The sequence below is a fragment of the Barbus barbus genome (assembly GCF_936440315.1).
Source record: "Barbus barbus genome assembly, chromosome: 33".
Taxonomy (NCBI): Eukaryota; Metazoa; Chordata; class Actinopteri; order Cypriniformes; family Cyprinidae; genus Barbus; species Barbus barbus.
The window spans coordinates 17,474,143-17,491,834 of NC_136761.1; the positions used below are offsets into that span (position 1 = coordinate 17,474,143).

At 37.8% G+C, this 17,692-nt stretch overlaps 1 pseudogene across 1 annotated transcript in view; it reads left to right on the top strand.

Moving 5' to 3' along the window:
• The window catches only part of LOC306853034 (dystrophin-related protein 2-like), a 128,058-nt pseudogene that overhangs the window by 76,622 nt on the left and 33,744 nt on the right, over positions 1-17,692 (top strand). The window contains exons 4-9 of the transcript in view: positions 5,649-5,805; positions 9,217-9,337; positions 10,263-10,531; positions 13,816-13,962; positions 15,564-15,642; positions 16,972-17,032. The product of the transcript in view is annotated as a dystrophin-related protein 2-like (transcript). The remainder of the gene's footprint in view (positions 1-5,648; positions 5,806-9,216; positions 9,338-10,262; positions 10,532-13,815; positions 13,963-15,563; positions 15,643-16,971; positions 17,033-17,692) is intronic.

The window sequence follows — 17,692 nt, forward strand, 5'->3', positions numbered from 1 at the left end:
CAGTAACACAGGATGGAACGTTCTGACCCCGACATGCGCAGTACGCACTTCGAATTTTCCTGTGACGTCGACCGTGAAGGGGTCTATTGAAAATATGTTTGCATGAGTTTTCTATATCTGCCTGTGGTGTCCTAATGAGCGCATGGTTGCCTGACAATTGGCCTCTATCTGCGAATGATTAAAAATAACAAGCACATTAGTGTTTGGATGTCCCGGTGGACACTGTCACTTCAATTATCACTAAGTGGAGGCTACATTTAACTAGCCCTGTTGAAAAAAGTCATCCCTCCAAACAATCTGTGTGAACCAGAGGTCAATTTGTGAGTAAAGTTACACCGAGGCCAACAATCACTGTCTTTTTGCTTTGTCATTTAACAGGCACTTTTATCTAAAGGGGCTCCGTATTACACGGACAGTCCCGATGGAGCAACCTGGGGTCTTGCTCATGGGCACAATGATGACAGCTCATAGATGTAGTAATTTTAGAACTATTAATTTAATTTTAGTTTCTGGAAATCGAGTCGTATCGATTTCATATTCGTATGATTAATGGATATTAATCAAAACGTCCAACTTATACCTTATTAACGATACCTCATTAACGACTTGTCCAGCAAGCATTAAAACCAGTATGTTTTAACAATTCAGATTATTCATAGGTAACGTAATCTTTCAAGTTTAAGACTTGAAAATCACATAGCACCAGACACAAGATTTCTTAATAAATCAAAGTTTATTTGCTACTCTACAACACTACTAAGCTAAAATAACACAAAACAGAATACGTACACACACAAACACACATACACGCTGCAGGCAATTAATTGTTTTGATTTGAAGAGAGTTTAAGGTTCTAATGCTCGTTTTCAAGAATGCTCTAACTTCAACTTGAGGGAGTCACAAGCAAGGAACTTTACTATCTTTACTCTTAAAGATGAATGCAACCAGTTTCCAGCAGAATTATGGAGAATTATTTGATTACTTGCTCTGAGTTGTTTCGTTCCTTTCCTGGTTGAGGGAACCCCGGGTGCAGATTGGCTGCTGAAGTCGTCGTTGCGTGATGTCACTGGGGTTTGCCCTCTTGCAATCGGTTGGTTTCTCTGTGACGTGATGACGCTCTTAGGAAGTCTGTTTAGAGTTCTTTTGGCCTCAGGTGTTAAAGTTTCTTTGGATCAGAACTTTGAAGGCATGTGTGGATCCTCGCCAGATGGTGTATGGCTGAGAGTGCTTAACAGCGCGATCAGATGAAGAGCCGAAGTTTCAAACAGCGCGCGAGCAAGCAGCAAGCAACAAGCGAGCGTCTTTATTGGGCTGATTTCAGTCTGCCCCTTTTTCTGTTTGATCCCACCCTGCACACCTCAGTTTTCCGTGCGTAAATCCATTGCTGAGTTATTTCATAAAATGAAGAACATATCCTAGCAGATTCCTATGAGTGTTTTAATCATTACGATGAGAAAAGTCAACTTTCATCCACACCAAATTATTGCTGACGCAACTAGCTTTCATTCAAAATCAAACACCAAGTATTTTGCATACCCAAAGTACGTATATCAATTTTATCTATTACGCGGTTAAGGCATAGATTAAACGATCCTAAATTCTAAATAATCACACCAAGCATGTGAAACTAAACATTAGTGATTGGGAAAAAATAGACATCAAGAGATTACAACAATAACATAGATTCCAATAACACAGCAAGCTTAATCTAATTTTATAAAATACAACCCGAATATATATTGTAAATATATTGTATATATTGCTTTTGAGTATATAGCTTTAATAGCAGCAGCGAGAATTTTTTGTCCATTTGGGAACACTTATAAAGGTCCGATCTTCTTTGTTTCTGCCAATAAGAAGAAAAGGCGTGTTTCTCTGCTGGGGAGAAACGGGAGGTCAAGAGAATGTTACTCCAGATGGAGATCTGGTGATTTTCTTAGCTCGGACGTCTGTTGTAAAACCATCATCTTTGTTGATACCATCATTGAATTACTGCGTTAAACGATCAGGAGATATCAGGGAGGATCTGTGCTGGAGCCTTTCCAGATGCCACATGCTTTGTACTGTTGATTATGCGACTTTTATTTATGGTAAACCGGTCAGGAACAACATTGAAGGTTCTGTTCTAAATCCATTTCAGATGTTCCCTCAAATTTATCCTGGGTTTTAGAGGTCTCCTGAGATAAGGAGATTTTAGGGCAGGAAATCGGCCAGCCAGTCAAATGCAAATGCTGGGAGTGGAAGTCTTAACTCCTGCTAAGGAATGTGCTGTCTTGAAATTATTTTGTGTGTGTGTCCTGGTCTACTAGGCACTACATAGATTTCAGGATTGTTGGAGTTTGTACCTGCAGCTTTTTGGGTATTGGTCCAGATCCTTAGGCTATGCCATGCCCAAATCTTTGATTATTTTCTTTAGACCTCAGTAGCTATGGACCTTACAATTTGCACATATGAGGCAGTCAGAGGCATCACGCCCATTCAAAGTGCAGATTTTTGAGCCAAGTGGATTTTGAATGTAGCTTCTAAAAGACAAAAAATAGCCGATTACTATTTTCTATATTTATTATTTAATACAGTCACACCGGCGTGATTAGAACGTTCAGTGCATCACAGCATCAGTTGCTAATTTCAAATCTGCATTCACTGGCTGGCGCTGAGCCAGAGACAGATGCGTTTGTACAGCGCTGCATTATAATCAATCACACATGTGTCTGTTGAGCTTATGAATGCAATGACCAATCAGAGGCGTTCAGATGAGTCATCACTAAAATGACGGTGTTTTCTTCACTCTCTCTCTGACTGACTTGTGGAATTTTCTCATAAGAAACAACAAAGTGCAATGTGTGTCTGTAAGTAAAATATTCATTTCAGTGTAAACAGCTTCAGTGATTTTAATGGGAGTTTAGAGTGCTTGAACTCTAGACTGTCAGTGAAAATGTTCTTTGACCGCCTTCTGTACAATGAAAATGTTATGATTAGTAGCCTAACTTGCATAATGTAATGAAAAATATGTAATGGCATGACACCCATATCTGTTAAGTAAACAGACAGGTTTTTACGCATAGTTAATAGATTACATTACTTTGACCATCACCCATAGATCTAACATAATCTATAAAGGTGAGAATCAAGATATTTCATGATATAGTTAATGTGTTTTGGGAATGTTTTGAATAAAAATGAAAAAATAAAACATTGCGGTTGCTGTGTGTCACATGACGACCCCCCCCCCCCAAACTCGTGCCCCCTCAAAAATAATGAGTGCATGACGCCCCTGGAGGCATCGGTTCTCAAACGTTTTTACTCAATTTTTTAAATAAATCCCAGAAACTGGGAGTGCCGATATAGGTGAATTATCAAACTGCAGTTGTGATTCCAGAACTGTGTTTTTGTTTACATAATATATAAGTGTGTATTGTGTATATTTAATATATACATTTTAAGTCATCATGTGGCCCTCTTAGAAATTTATTGGTTCTCCTGGAAGAGAACCATTCATACAAGATCCATCCTAATTGCGAATTCAGTTTCTGCAAAAAATAAATAAATAAATAAAAATAAATAAATAAGTAAATAAATAAAAATCACAAAAACAATTGGCAAATTAAGCTGATTCCATCCCACTTATTCACTAGAACAAAATCGTCACTCTTGTGTAAATTTGTTTGAGCAAATTATTCACTCAACATGACTTTTTTGATGTGCATCTAGGATAGTTTTATGCATATATCCTTTTACCATATAGCAAGATTCTTTAACATATTTTTATGTGTTATTCCAAAATTATCATAAAAATATGTGGATGGAAACCCCGCTTATAACTGGTTTGGGAGAATGACACAAAAGGAGCCCAATAAGACCCATGCAAAGCAGACCTGGAGCCAAAAAACATAATAGTGACCCAGGAAAATATTGCTGAGATGAGCCAAAAATATACCTTTTTATCTAGAATTCAAAACTGTATGTGTGCTGTAAATCTAACACTGCCCACACCTCAAAAAACACCATACCTACAGTGAAGCAGCATCATGCTGTGAGGCCGCTTTTTTATCAGCAGAAGCTGAGCATCTTGTTAAAATGGAAGGTAGACAGGATGCAGCAAATACTGCTAGAAGGAAATTAATTCATGATCTCAAACACAAAAAACATTGTAGTGACACAAATAGGTGAATGTCCTACAGTTGTGTTGTAAAATCGCATAACCATCATGCGACCAACCTAAATGGCCTGGAGCCATATAGAACAAACTTCATCCATGACTTAATGTGGCCCTCTCTGCATTAGTGTTGGCTTTTAAATGCATTGGTTATTTTTACAGTGTCATGTGGCGATTCAGTAGCCATGCAAACAATATAATTTTTAAAATATTTTTTTCTAGCATGCAATGTCACACATAAGTGTTTTATTTTAATCCCTAATTTTAGTTTTTTTTTTTTTCCTGCATTCCCTGGGCTTTGACAGTGCTCTTGAGTGCCATATAATGGGCTAAAAATAACAGGTGTGAGTGTCTGCTGCATGCTGGGACAATGAGGGTTATTGCAATACAACGTTCGGTCACACTTTATATTAGGTGGCCTTAACTACTATGTATTTACATCAAAAATAAGTACAATGAACTTATTGTGGTCATATTGTATTGCAAAACATTTTTGCTGCTATTAAGGTGGGATACGGGTAAGGTTAGGGACAGGTTTGGTGGTATGAGTAGGTTTTAGGGTGGGTTAAGGTGTAAGGGATGGGTCAACAGTGTAATTATAAATGTAATTACAGAAATTAATTACAGATGTAACTACATATAGGTATTCTTTTAAATATAAGTACAATGTAAATACATGTATGTACACAATAAGTACATTGTATCAAATTATTAATTTAAATGTAAGTACGTAGTAGTTAAGGCCACCTAATATAAAGTGGGACCCAACGTTCTTCTCTCTTAATCTTCTATGCAGTATCAGGTGGGATGCTAACAGAAGGGCAGGTGGCTAAATGACTGGCTTTATATTTTATTTATCACCATGTGAAAATGTGATGTCTGGAAACAGATAAGATTTCATCCCATGAGTTCCTCCATGTAAATGCAGGGCAATGGGTTGAGACGTGCTTTGCTGTTTCAATACATGCTGGGATGTCATAGAGATGTGTTATACTCTTCGGTATGCATAACTCTTCTTTTGACATGCCTAGGTAGGAGATGGAGGCAGGTTGAAGCTAAGTACAAGTGCAAGTAGGTTAGCAGATTTATCATGGTTCAGTTACATGGTTGGTTCCCTGGTGGAACCAACCAACCAAAGCAATATTTTAAAGTTATATATTCTTTACTTACATTACTTTATAACTATATTTTTTTTTAATAAATATTTTAATACACATTATATGTTACATTTGAATGTATTCACACTGTATATAGGAGTCCTGTGGAGCATCGAAAACATATGCTGTTGTCTTAACTATGTTGGCCTGTTCACCAGAGAATAACATTGCAAAACCCTCAAAAATAATAAAACAGAAATGGTGACAAGGTTCCGTAACAGTATGTCCTGAGACTCTAGATTTGGACGGTTTTTCAGTGCTGTGATCTCAGTGCTGTCTAAGTTTTGACCATGGGTCTGTGCCCTGTGGCGGGCTGTCGTTTGCTGTGTTGGCAGGGTACGGCTGGAGGCCTTTACGGACAACAGCGGGAAGCTCCAGCTGTCCCTGCAGGAGATCATCGAATGGCTGACAGCTAAAGACGAGGAGCTGTCCGAGCAGCTGCCCATAGGTGGTGATGTTGGAGCGGTGCAGCACCAGCGGGAGTTCCATCAGGTTGGCTTAACACACATGCACACTTACTCATGCTGTCTTTCCTCACATTAGCATATCTTTTCTCTTGCTGACTTTGCTGAACATGGTTAATCTTGTCATCTATCAACATAACAGAATCAATTCAATATTTAAGACTGCAATATGGCAGCGGGAGTTCAGACAGAATGACATTAAAGATTCGAGCCCACCCACCTGTAAGCTAATAAAAAGCCTCTGAATCCATTATCAAGATGCAAAAGTAGACCTGAATGAAACATGTTAATTGGAAATCTGAACCCCCGTCTGTTAATAACCACAAAGAGACTTACAAGATCACTGAAAATAGAACAAAGAGACCAACTGATGCATGCACAATAAATGGCTTAAGATGCAACGTTTATGTTTGCACTTTTTTCCCCTCCAATTTAGGGATAGTTCACCTAAAAAGACTTTTACTCAAGTCATTCCAATCTTGTATAACATTCTTTCTGACACTGGAAGACAAATGGGGAAATTTGGAAGACTACAATGCACAAATTAATGGGTATGGAAGCTTTCAAAAAATAGACACAAAAGCACTAAGAAAGAATTATAGATGTGGTTCTTATGATTTTTTATAAAAATTAGTAAAGAAACAAACTCTACAGAAATGGAAGTTTCTACATTACAGTTATATGGGTAGTTCACCCAAAAATTACTCACCCTCATTTCATTTCAAACCCATAAGACCTTTGTTCATTTTTGGAACACATATTAAGGTGTTTTGGATTAAATCTGAGAGCTTTCTGACCTTGCATAGGCAGCAATGCAGCTACCATGTTCAAAGCCTAGAAAAGGTAGTAAGGACATCATTCAAATAGTCCGTTTGACATCCGTGGTTCAGACATAATTTTATGAAGCTACACGGAAGAGAAGAAATTGTTGAATAAAGACGTTATTTTTGTTTTCTTTGCGCATTTTCATTCTTGTAGATTCATAAAATGATGGTTGAACCACTGGTGTCACATGGACTATTTTAATGATGTCCTTACTACCTTTCTAGGCCTTGAACACGGTAGTTGTGTTGCTGTCTATGGAAGATCAGAAAACTCTTGGATTTCATCAAAAATATCTTAATTTGTGTTCTGAAGATGAACAAAGGTCTTACAGGATTGGAACAACATAAAGGTGAGTAATTAATGACAGAATTTTTTTATTTTGGGGTGAACTGTAATCTTTTACCAGAGGTGAAATATGGCCATATTGCAGAAATGTACACTTCTAAGATTATGCAAATAATGTGATTAGTTAACATTATGTATTTATTTAAGCAGAGACAATGAACAAGTTAAAGCAATGATTCATTCACGGATCACACATCACTACTACTCTCATGAACTCACATGAACCTAGCAGAGCTGGGGTGGATATCAGATTTTTGTGTCATACGGCTTTGGAAAGACATAAGGGTGAGCAAATAATGACAGATTTATTTTCATTTTTAGGTGAACCATCCCATTAAATATTTACCACTCTCCTGTGCATACACATTATGTTCTGCATTCAAACATGTTTTTTCTCCCACAAACACAAACTCACTCTCCCAGATAAACACACACCTTGTAATTGGTCCTGTACTACTGCAGGATACTGCTTCCATCTTAGCACCAATTTCCAGTGCTGTCAGCTGAATAAAGCAGGAAAAAGAGGGGTACTGAGAGAAAAGATCGAGTGAGAAAGTGAGAAAGAGAGAGAGAGAGATAGCAAGCTCTTTCTTTCTGTGACTGACACACTGTGAAATCAGCCTCCAAATTAACAGACCTGTATCTCGCTGTCCGTTTCTTGGCTCTCACTTATTTTTCCCTTGTTGCTTGCTTTTTTGCTTATGTAGTATGTAGATGCACATATGCCGTGCATGCACCGCTATCCTTGCACTATTATTCCATCTGTCACATACTGTTCTTTCCCTCCAATTCACCACCGCATTGTACAATGTTCGCATTCCCAATGTGCCACATCGCCCCAAAAACTTTTCCCACAAAGTAGAGAGCAAAATCACATATGCTGCTCTGCCGAGAATTACAGCATTTTAAGAAATTTTAATTATTGATCATAAGTGGATTTCTTCCTCTGTTTTAATATCATACTGTTTTTGTCTTCCCCTGTGCTAATTTTTCTGAGGTTGTTGACATTTTAATAGATTGGATTTGCTTTAAAAACTGTGTATATATTGAAGCTTGCCCTAATACTAGTATAGACTGAAATTGTAATCATTTACCCTGAGTCTTTGAACCCTAAGTAGATACAATCATTACCTGTGAGTACTTAGTTCAATAAACAACAGAGACATTATCCATTTCTTTAGGCTTTTCCTACAAATATATAATTAATTAGGGTTAGGGTTAGGGTTAGGGTTAGGGTTAGTTAGTTAATTAATTAATTAATACATGAGTGATCTTAAGTCTTTATTTTTGTTTGCTCAGCCAAGGCACACCTCTTGAGTATGAAGTTTAGCTGCTGTTAAAGTTTCACAGTGAGTGGAATGAAAATATTTTCAGGCCTCAAATATTTCAGGAAATGGCAAGGCATGGGCAAGAGGGTATGCTTTCCACGAAGACCACTCAGGAGACCTCTTGATTCCAGCAGCCTGGCAGTATATTTTTACTTTTGACTGTTTGATTTCATTTTACAGTTTCTTGGTTGCTAACTCAATTTGCAAATAGGTGGGTAGAGGTTTCAAGGACATGGTACGTGTTACTGGGGTGACTCCAGATGCGGTTGCAAACCCATGTTTGTAATATCCATAATCGGCATAAGAACGTAACACTGGGTATTTCCTGTGGGTAATATGGGAGATAAAATAAATAATAATCTCTTTATGCTTTAAGAAGGATTTAACTGTTGGATCATCCAAATAAATGACTTTAAAAAGAGGGGGTAATAGTTCTATGAGATTTAAAATGGCATGATGAATGAATGAAGCTGTCGCCTTAGTAACTATTAGGGATTAGTGAAAAAAACTAATCCCTAATGTAATTCCCTAGAAGTAGGGAATTTACTCCATGATTGATATATATCATAGTTCAGGTCTGGTTTGAGCTGAACATCTCCCAAAGTGATTTCTATTGGACCCTAGATGTTAAAAAAGGTCTGTGTCCATTTTTTGGACACAAACAGTTTATACCTTGATGTATGGACAGAAGAAAGAAATTCATACAGGTTTGGAACAACATGAGGTATGAATGCCAGCCTTTCCATTTTTTGGGTGAACAATCCTTTTAATGGTAATCTGTCAGTTTCTACCCAGGTAAAGCTGGATGTTGTTGGGCTCCAATACCGTGTCTGTGAGCTAGCTTATGTGTGTCAGTGAGGCTGCTTTCATGTTTATGCCTCTGCTGTTGTGTTTGATCATGTCAGCATGACGCACTAGTAAACATATGTTGTTGTGTGCAGGCTTTCATTGAAGATGTCAAATCCAGAGGGCCCTACATCTACTCGATGTTGGAATCAGCTCAGACCTTCCTGACACAACACCCATTCCAGGAGCCTGAGGAGACATTGCCTGATGGCAAAGGTTTGTTCCCTAGTGATGAAAGGTGGTTAATGAACCGTTTTGATACATTTAACTAAGCATCATGCCATTGTGGTCCTGTGGATTCAGAATTAGTCACATGATATTTCAGGCTAAGGTGATTGGCTCAAAAACAAGGGGGTTTCCCTTCATAACATTATGTGATTGCCACTAGCAATGTTTTCATTCATTCATTTTTCATTAAAGTTTGATTAAAAAAATAAATAAATAATGAGCTTTAATGAATTCAGATTTTTTTTTAATTAATACATTTTAACTAGTCTTTTCCAGGATCATTTTTTAGTGAAAATATATAAAATGTTTAAAAAAAAATAACTCAATAAGCAACTCTACATTAGATATTAAGGTTTGTTGTCATAGATTCATCTTGAATGTGTTTTGTCTTAATTTTAACTTTAAAAATCCTCTTGTTTTTAGCTTATTTATACTTAAAACAAGTGAAACAAATGTTTTTTTTACGCAGTTACGCCTTGCAAGTAAATTTATTTTTAAATATTTTAACTGGAAAATTAGACAAAATACTTTTTTGTAATGTTCTTCTGAAAATAAAAGCACATTTTGGACAGTTTATTTGCATCTTTGTGTTTCCATTCACCTATTTTTAATACAATATCCCAAAATTGCATAAAAATATGCGAATGAATACCTAGCTATTGACAGGCAGCCCTGTTATGCCCGTATTATAACCCACATTAACCCAGCACAGGTGCATAGAAATTGCAAAGCCTGATGAGAATTTGCCTCCTCGCATGTTGGCCATTAACCCAATTCTGCATCCATATGTCATCATGAGTGTGTCTGTGTCATATGGAGGAATTAATAATGGAGAGATCAGGGCTGTTGTTTTTACTCTCTTAGCTCATAGCCTGTCTGTTACTCCCTATTTTTCCCCTCCTCTCCGTCACAGAAGTCTCTCCTCGCCGGCGAATGCTGAATGTAAGCCGCTCAGTGTGGAAGCAGGCCAACGTGGCCAGTGACCTGTGGGAGAAGTTGACGGCGCGGTGCGTGGACCGACACCGGCACATGGAGCGAACCCTGGAGAGGCTGCTGCAGATTCAGGCTGCCATGGAGGAGCTGGCTGTGACTCTGGAGCAGGCGGAGGGAGTGAGGGACGCCTGGGAGCCTGTGGGAGACCTGTTTATTGATTCGCTGCAGGACCATATAGACGCGACCAAGGTAATACGTCTTCGGTGACTTGATCACAAGTGATTAATGCAGACAAATCGCTGTTTACACTTTTATGATCGGATTTTAAAGGGAACGGTGTCTGATTTGGTAACTACATCCATCAGTTACTACTTCAGTGTGCAACTGCGTGCACAAAGCTTCTAGATATATCTGAGTCTCCCTGCATTTGTGACGTTTTGAGTTTGAATTGAATTGAATTGTCAGGGTTATTTTAGTCATGCTTGCCGTGATTCATATGATCTGTCACTGCATGACAGTGAGTTCTGTAAAGTCTCCTGTGTGTATGTGTACCAATTATTTTATTTATTTATTTTTTAAAGCTCCACAGAACATAATATAGGCACAATGGTTGATTGATGTGAGTAGGCGGACTTTCAGATGTTGTCTAGGATGGATCAGGGTGCATTAGAGTTTACACGACATTATGTGATATTAAATCACTGTGCACATACCAGTGCTATAGTTACAAACAGATATCACTGTAACAGTATTGTTGTTGAAACAAATATTCATTAAATCATTCTATTTTGGTAGGAGTGAATAAAACTTTATAAAATACCCAAACTGCAGTATTACATCTTGCGTTGGCAGGCATGTTTAAGAAATGAAAAGTGACTTTATTTTGACTTTTGTATGGCTGGCTGCTGAGACACTGTGATCCATGTACCCAATTTACTTCTAGATGTGCTGCCTAAATAGGTAAGGATGAAGAGGTTCAGGGTGCATTTATATTTTTGTATGTAAATGTATTTTTATGTCCAGATGTTGATGTATTATGTGAGACTTTCTAATGGACTTTATATATTTTTTCATTTGTTAGTGGACCTCACAGCTTGCTCAATTACTATTTCTAAGATATTCAGCCAGATTGTAATGAGACTCTCTACAAGGCACAGTTATTTAATGGCATAGAAGGTCTTTTACTTTTTCTCTCACTTCATTTCCCTGTAGGGTTTAAGCAAGTTATTTTTTTAGACTTTAAATGAAATGTACTGTGTGAATGTGTGATGTGATTTGAAAAATTAGCAAAAACCCACAAGGAATTTATGATTTTTCAGAGCTCTTTTTGCAGAGTATATGCAACTGTATAATGCATCTATTGCCTAATGCCCAGATGGCATAAAAAAACAATAAGTACACTAAAATACAAAAACAGGTACATAGTAGTGGGTATGCTAGCTGTTCAAGGTGGTGATGGCGTGTGGAAAAACTGTTCTTGTGGCTGGATGTTCTAGTGCACAGTGATCTGTAGCATCTGCCTGAGGGCAGAGCAGAAGATTCAGGCAGTGTCCTAGGTAAGAAGGATCTGTAATGACGTTACCTGCTCGTTTCTCAAGTTTGGAGATCCTGGAAGTTGGGCAGGTGCATACCAATTGTCCTTTATGCCATCCTAACAGTTCATTTACTTATGTACTGTATCAAGGGAGAGCCAGAAGGCAAATGGTGGCCATAATGCGTAGGTGGAATTTTTATATCTTGACCGCCATTCACTTTCTGGATCTTCTATGTACAGTTTCCAGCCTGTGTGTTTTATGGTTTTCTGATAATAGTACAGCTCACTCGGCTGTATGCTGCTATTAGTTTTGCCTTTAAGATACTGTACACAGCCATTTGTCTATGATCAAACAGAGAGAATAGTGTCGCAACAATAATATGACTGAAAGATGCTATCCTGTAATCTACCATGCTATTCCGAAACGTGTCTTCCTAATGTTTTCCCTTGTAATCTACCAGCGACGATGTACAGACCCAGACTCCTACAGCTGTGCAGTAGGAGGTCTTTTTATTGACGATATGATAATGGTTGTTCCCGGGGAGATAAGCAGAGTTATTATAGCTATGGAACAGTGTAGGTATCTATCTACAGTAATACCTTGTGCATCAGTTCTGCCGTCCGGGTCTCAAAAGGCTTTCTTATGTGAGGAAATTATATTTCTGTTTCTCTATTAATGTAAACACATTTTTGTGATGTAATGTGCTTTGTTTGTGAATAGTGCTGTACAGTACATGTGCAACTGTGTAATTTAATAATTAACAAGTTTGTCTGCCTAGAGCTGTACCCTGATGCAATATGTTGAGTTGTTAATTCAGGCTGAAGCCGGACTCCGTGAGCTGACATGTTCGCATTACATTCTGACAGGAGGTGGAGCATTTATCAATGTTTCCCCTGCTGTCAATACCGGCAAGCACATGACTTGCAGACAGACTTACAGTTTCTCATTCGTTTTCCTGGCTGCATGTCAAGTGTATGAACAGGCCATACGATCAAGGCTCCTGCTGTCCTACTGCTCCTACAGTTACCTCTTGCCTAGGACCCCATACTGTACGTAAAGTGGGATTCAAAATTCTGAGACCTCATTGAAAATCTGATTTTTCTTTTTATTTATTCTTTAAAAAACAATAACATTTTAAATCATCTATTTTTTAAAAATAAAATAATACTTTTATTCAGCAAGGATGCATTAAATTGATCAAAAGTGACAGTAAAGAGATTATATTTGTCTAGTTATCAAAGAATCCTGGGAAAAAAATATACCACAGTTTCCACAAAAATATTAATTAGCATTAATCAGTTAATCAGAGCTGTTTTCTTTCTAATATTCTTCATATTAGAATAATTTCCGAAGGATCATGTGACACTGAAGACACTCAAGAAGTAATAAATTATATTTTAAAGCATATTAAAATAGAAAACAGTTATTTGAAACTGTAATAATATTTCACAATATTACTGTTTTTACCCAATTGTTTTGGTCAAATAAATGGTCTTTTTTTGGTCTTTTAAATGGTAGTGTGTTTCAATTCAACTTTTCACTTACAAAAATATTTCTCCCTGCATTTAAAAAAAATTATCTTGCGACCAGTTTGCTGTCACACATGTTGAGTCTTTTCACACTTACACATACACACATTTGGTGCAGTTTCACTCTCTGCCATCGACAGATTGGGTCTCTCTTGCACTTATATACACTTAATGTAAGTGTGTGGAAGGAAGCGAACAGTGGTGGCGGGTGAAATGAAAATTGACAAGTGTCGGCTGTGAATGGATAAAAAGACCTCTTTAAACATTAAAATATCCACCCTATGGCCAGCCTTTCAATGTCAGGGCTTTTTTATTGCTTTAAATCAGATCAGGCATAATTGTAACACTCAATAAATGTAACATAAAAATGCACAGTGCACCCAGAAATGAGAGTAATTCATGGCATGATTATGGTTTCGTGTGTGTGTATGACATTGACAATTCATCTCTTTTTCACTGTCTGTTGTAGTTATTTAAAGAAGAGCTGGCCCAGGTGAAGGAAGGAATGAAACACATAAATGACCTGGCCCACCAGCTGGCCATATCTGATGTGCACTTGTCCATGGAGAATACCAGAGCTCTGGAGCACCTCAACAACAGATGGAAACTTCTGCAGGTAGTGAATTCGCACCATCCTTATCTCATCCTTACCTGCCCACCATCACTAATGGACCCCTATGGAGATCATACAGTGCAATGGTCACCATTGCCAGCAATGGCTCCAGCCAGCTAAGTTAGTGCATATACACTATGAAAAATGGAGCTTAGGAGATGGAATATAATACACCGGTCCTGCCTGGCTGAGAGCGGTGATGGATCCATTATCATCGGTCACGGGGAGTGCCTTTTGTCTACATGCTCATGGGAAAACAAAGACCTTTCCGACGAGAAAAAAGAGAAGATGTAAAATGAAATTGAGTGTTTCGATTGCATCTGGTTGTTTTATGTGTGTGATGAGCTTAAGAGAGCCAGAAAGAGATGCAGGAAGAATGAGAAGTACTCTTGAGTGTGGGGGAGTGTGTAAATCCAGTTATCGAAAAATGACTATGAAATGCATATCTGCAGCAGTTTGTGTGACCTAATGTGACAGAAGACAAACAGCACAAGTGTGCGTGATCATATCTCTTTGTCTTTGTAGTATGAGTGTCATGAGAAATGCTCTGTTGATGAATCCTTGGGTTTTAATCTGCAGATTTTTATACATGGCTTTCAGTGGAATCACAAATTTAAAATGAATGTATATTAAATAATATATTTAATTAATAATACAATATCCTTAGTAATTAATGAAATGCAAATAACTGTATATCTGCTGACATAAGACCCCAGATGACAGCAATCAAGGACTTTTTAAGATTAAAGATTTTTCTTATTTGCATTTATCTGAAAAACACAGTTGACTATTTATTTATTTAATTTTATTTTTTTAAGATTTAATGTATTCTTTTGTTGGCAAATCTGAATTTTCAGCAATCCATCAGAAATCATTTTAATATGCAGAATTTTTCAGGATTCTTCAATGAATAAGAAGTTCAAAAGAACAGCATTTATTTGAAACTGTCACTATTTACTTTACTGTCACTATTAATCAATTTATTGCATCCTTGCTGAATAAAAGTGATCAATTCTATTTTAAAAAAATCTTACAGACCCCAAACATTTGAACTGTATTGTATTTTTTAATAGTTAATTGTGCTAAATGAACATGATAAATTCACACAACCGATGTTTATCTAACAAGACAATTAGTGTCTCAATAGCTACACTGATTAACAGAAATTCCTGCTTATATACAGGGCAGAATTATCTTTCTGTTATGCCACAGCAGTGTTGGTTGTCCTCACAGAAACAGAGAATACAGAGAGGAGGAGAGTGAGGGGAAGAAATGCTTGAGTGGATTTGTTGGCCTTTGTATATGTCAGTGTTTTGACATCTTCTGAATGATTTACATTGTAAATATCTGAGAATTAGGCAGTCCACATCCCCAGAGATGGCTGGCTGGTTGCGACAATGACAAATGTGGATTACTCTTAGCAAACTTCTTGTGCAACACCCTCACCACTTTCCTCATTACCACATACAGACTTATCTAAACATTTATCTCAGTCACTGCTCATCAGTCAGTGAACTATACTCCATTACCCCATCAGAGGACGTTGATTTAGTGTGCAAAGTAATCCATTCTTGAGTCTGACTCTTTCTCTTTTTCCACTCAAGGGGTCTATTGAAGAACGTCTAAAACAGTTGCAAGATGCCCACAGAGATTTTGGCCCCGGATCACAGCACTTTCTTTCCAGTAAGTGTGGTATCTCATTTGAAGCTGTAGAGTCTTCCTCTGAAGTGTGATGCTGAGCACTGGGAGAGGGGTGGACTGGTGGAGCTTAGCGGAGAGGGGTTGGCAGGACTGTGTTTAAGTGGGCAGGATGGGCTGTGACTTTATTCATTCTTGCTGTCACTCACTGCCTGGTCTAACATTGCAGGACAAAGACAGTGCCTGCTACACACTTAGCCTCATTTAGAAGTTGTCCAAACTTTTCTGGCTGTCTAAATCGCTACAAATCAGTACTACATTTCAAGTGACATTCCAAGAAGTGTTATGGTACTTGGTCTTATCGTGGACCATTTTGACACGGTCTGGGCAAAGATTTGACCCTCAGTTATGAACGAAGCTCCCTTAAATACTCACAATTGAATGTTAAAGCTGCATTTTTTGCTTGTTAAAATAGGTTTTACAGAAAAACACATGAAAAGCACTATAGAGAAATATCACTCAAACGTAAATGTAAAATCCTGACATACAAAAGCTGTTTTGCTTTAACCAAATCTTTAACCAGATAAAAGTTAGCAAAAACAAAAACTGAGTGCATAGTTTAAGAGTTAGTTTATTCAGGTTATTAGCCTTTAGCTCAGTTCTTTATCTTATCTGAATAAGGCTCAGAGGATTATTTGTTGTTTTAGCAAGATTAAATCTTGCTCGACTGCCAATAATGTTTTAATCATCAAAATCAATTTAAAATCGTACCTGCTTGTCAGTAGCTCAGTATTGCTGGTTTATTTTTGTGCCACTTCATTTTGTGATTTCACTGGAACATAGAGTGAGTTAGGATAGAGAAATAAAAGAGTATAGTGTACTTAGTTATGTGTGTTATGTGCGGAGGTGGTGCCCTGTTCTCTCGCTTACCCCTTTGGTCTGCCACTGACTACAAGGAAGGATAATACTCAATGTAATTTTACATAAACCAAATATTTAAAAAATGCTGGCACCTAATTTGTTTCAGATTGTAAAAGCAGCTGGGAAGGAAGATGGGAGTGCTGAAGCCCTCTAAACGGAGTGCAGAATGACCTCAGTGACCATATAGTTCTCAGTTTTCATCATTTGTATCTCATAGCAGAGCAGCGTTTGACCTTAGGGGTTCCATAATAAAGAGGTTTGGAAAGCTCCACTCAGAAAAGCTTTCTACCATTTTGAACATTTTTGAGGTGCTGTTGTTTAATAGCCTCTCGGTGTGGAAGCAGTATGCTTGAAGGACCATGAGCGGTGCCGTTTGATATTTTCAGAATAGCTTTTCATGCTCGACATGTCTGTCTGATTGATATTGCTCTCTTTCTTTCTCTGTCACTCCAGGCTCTGTGCAGATTCCTTGGGAACGTGCCATATCCCCCAACAAAGTGCCATACTACATCAAGTAAGTCCAGCCGTAAAGCATCAACAGTCTATGAGTGTCAGAAACGAGAGAGACAGTGTAAAATCGTGTCAGATTATCAGGTATAGAGAGCAAATAATCCCTGGTGCAGAAGATTATTGCACTGTGATCTAAAAAGAAAACAACATTTCAACTGTGGTGTTCCTTTTGTCATGCGGCCTTGTGTGTTTTTTAGTGATTTGAGTTTATAGATGTCACAGAGTCTGTGTTGGGTGGGAATTGCAGAGGTTGGTGTCTTCAGTTGAGAGAAAGATGGTCTGTAATAACTGAAAGATTTATGTTGGAATACAAGGAACTGTGAAGTTTTTTGTCATTTAAATCAAGCAGTAATAAAATCTAATGCTAATTGGCCGATGGAATTACAGGAGTACATGCCTAACCCTGACGTCAAGGGAAGCATTTCATAGTTATGATAAAACCAAATGTTAAAAAGAGACACCACTGGTGGTCGATGTGAACAATCCAAAGGATGAAAATTATGCACGTGATGGTTTACATATCATTTGCCAATCATTGTAAACAACAGCGCAGGTAATGATGAGTGAGTGAACTCAAGCAGCTCGAAAACTGCTCTTTTCAGACCCCCTCACTCAGTTATTTGTTCCTATGATTTATTCCTCTGATCGTTTTTAATGGCTGCTG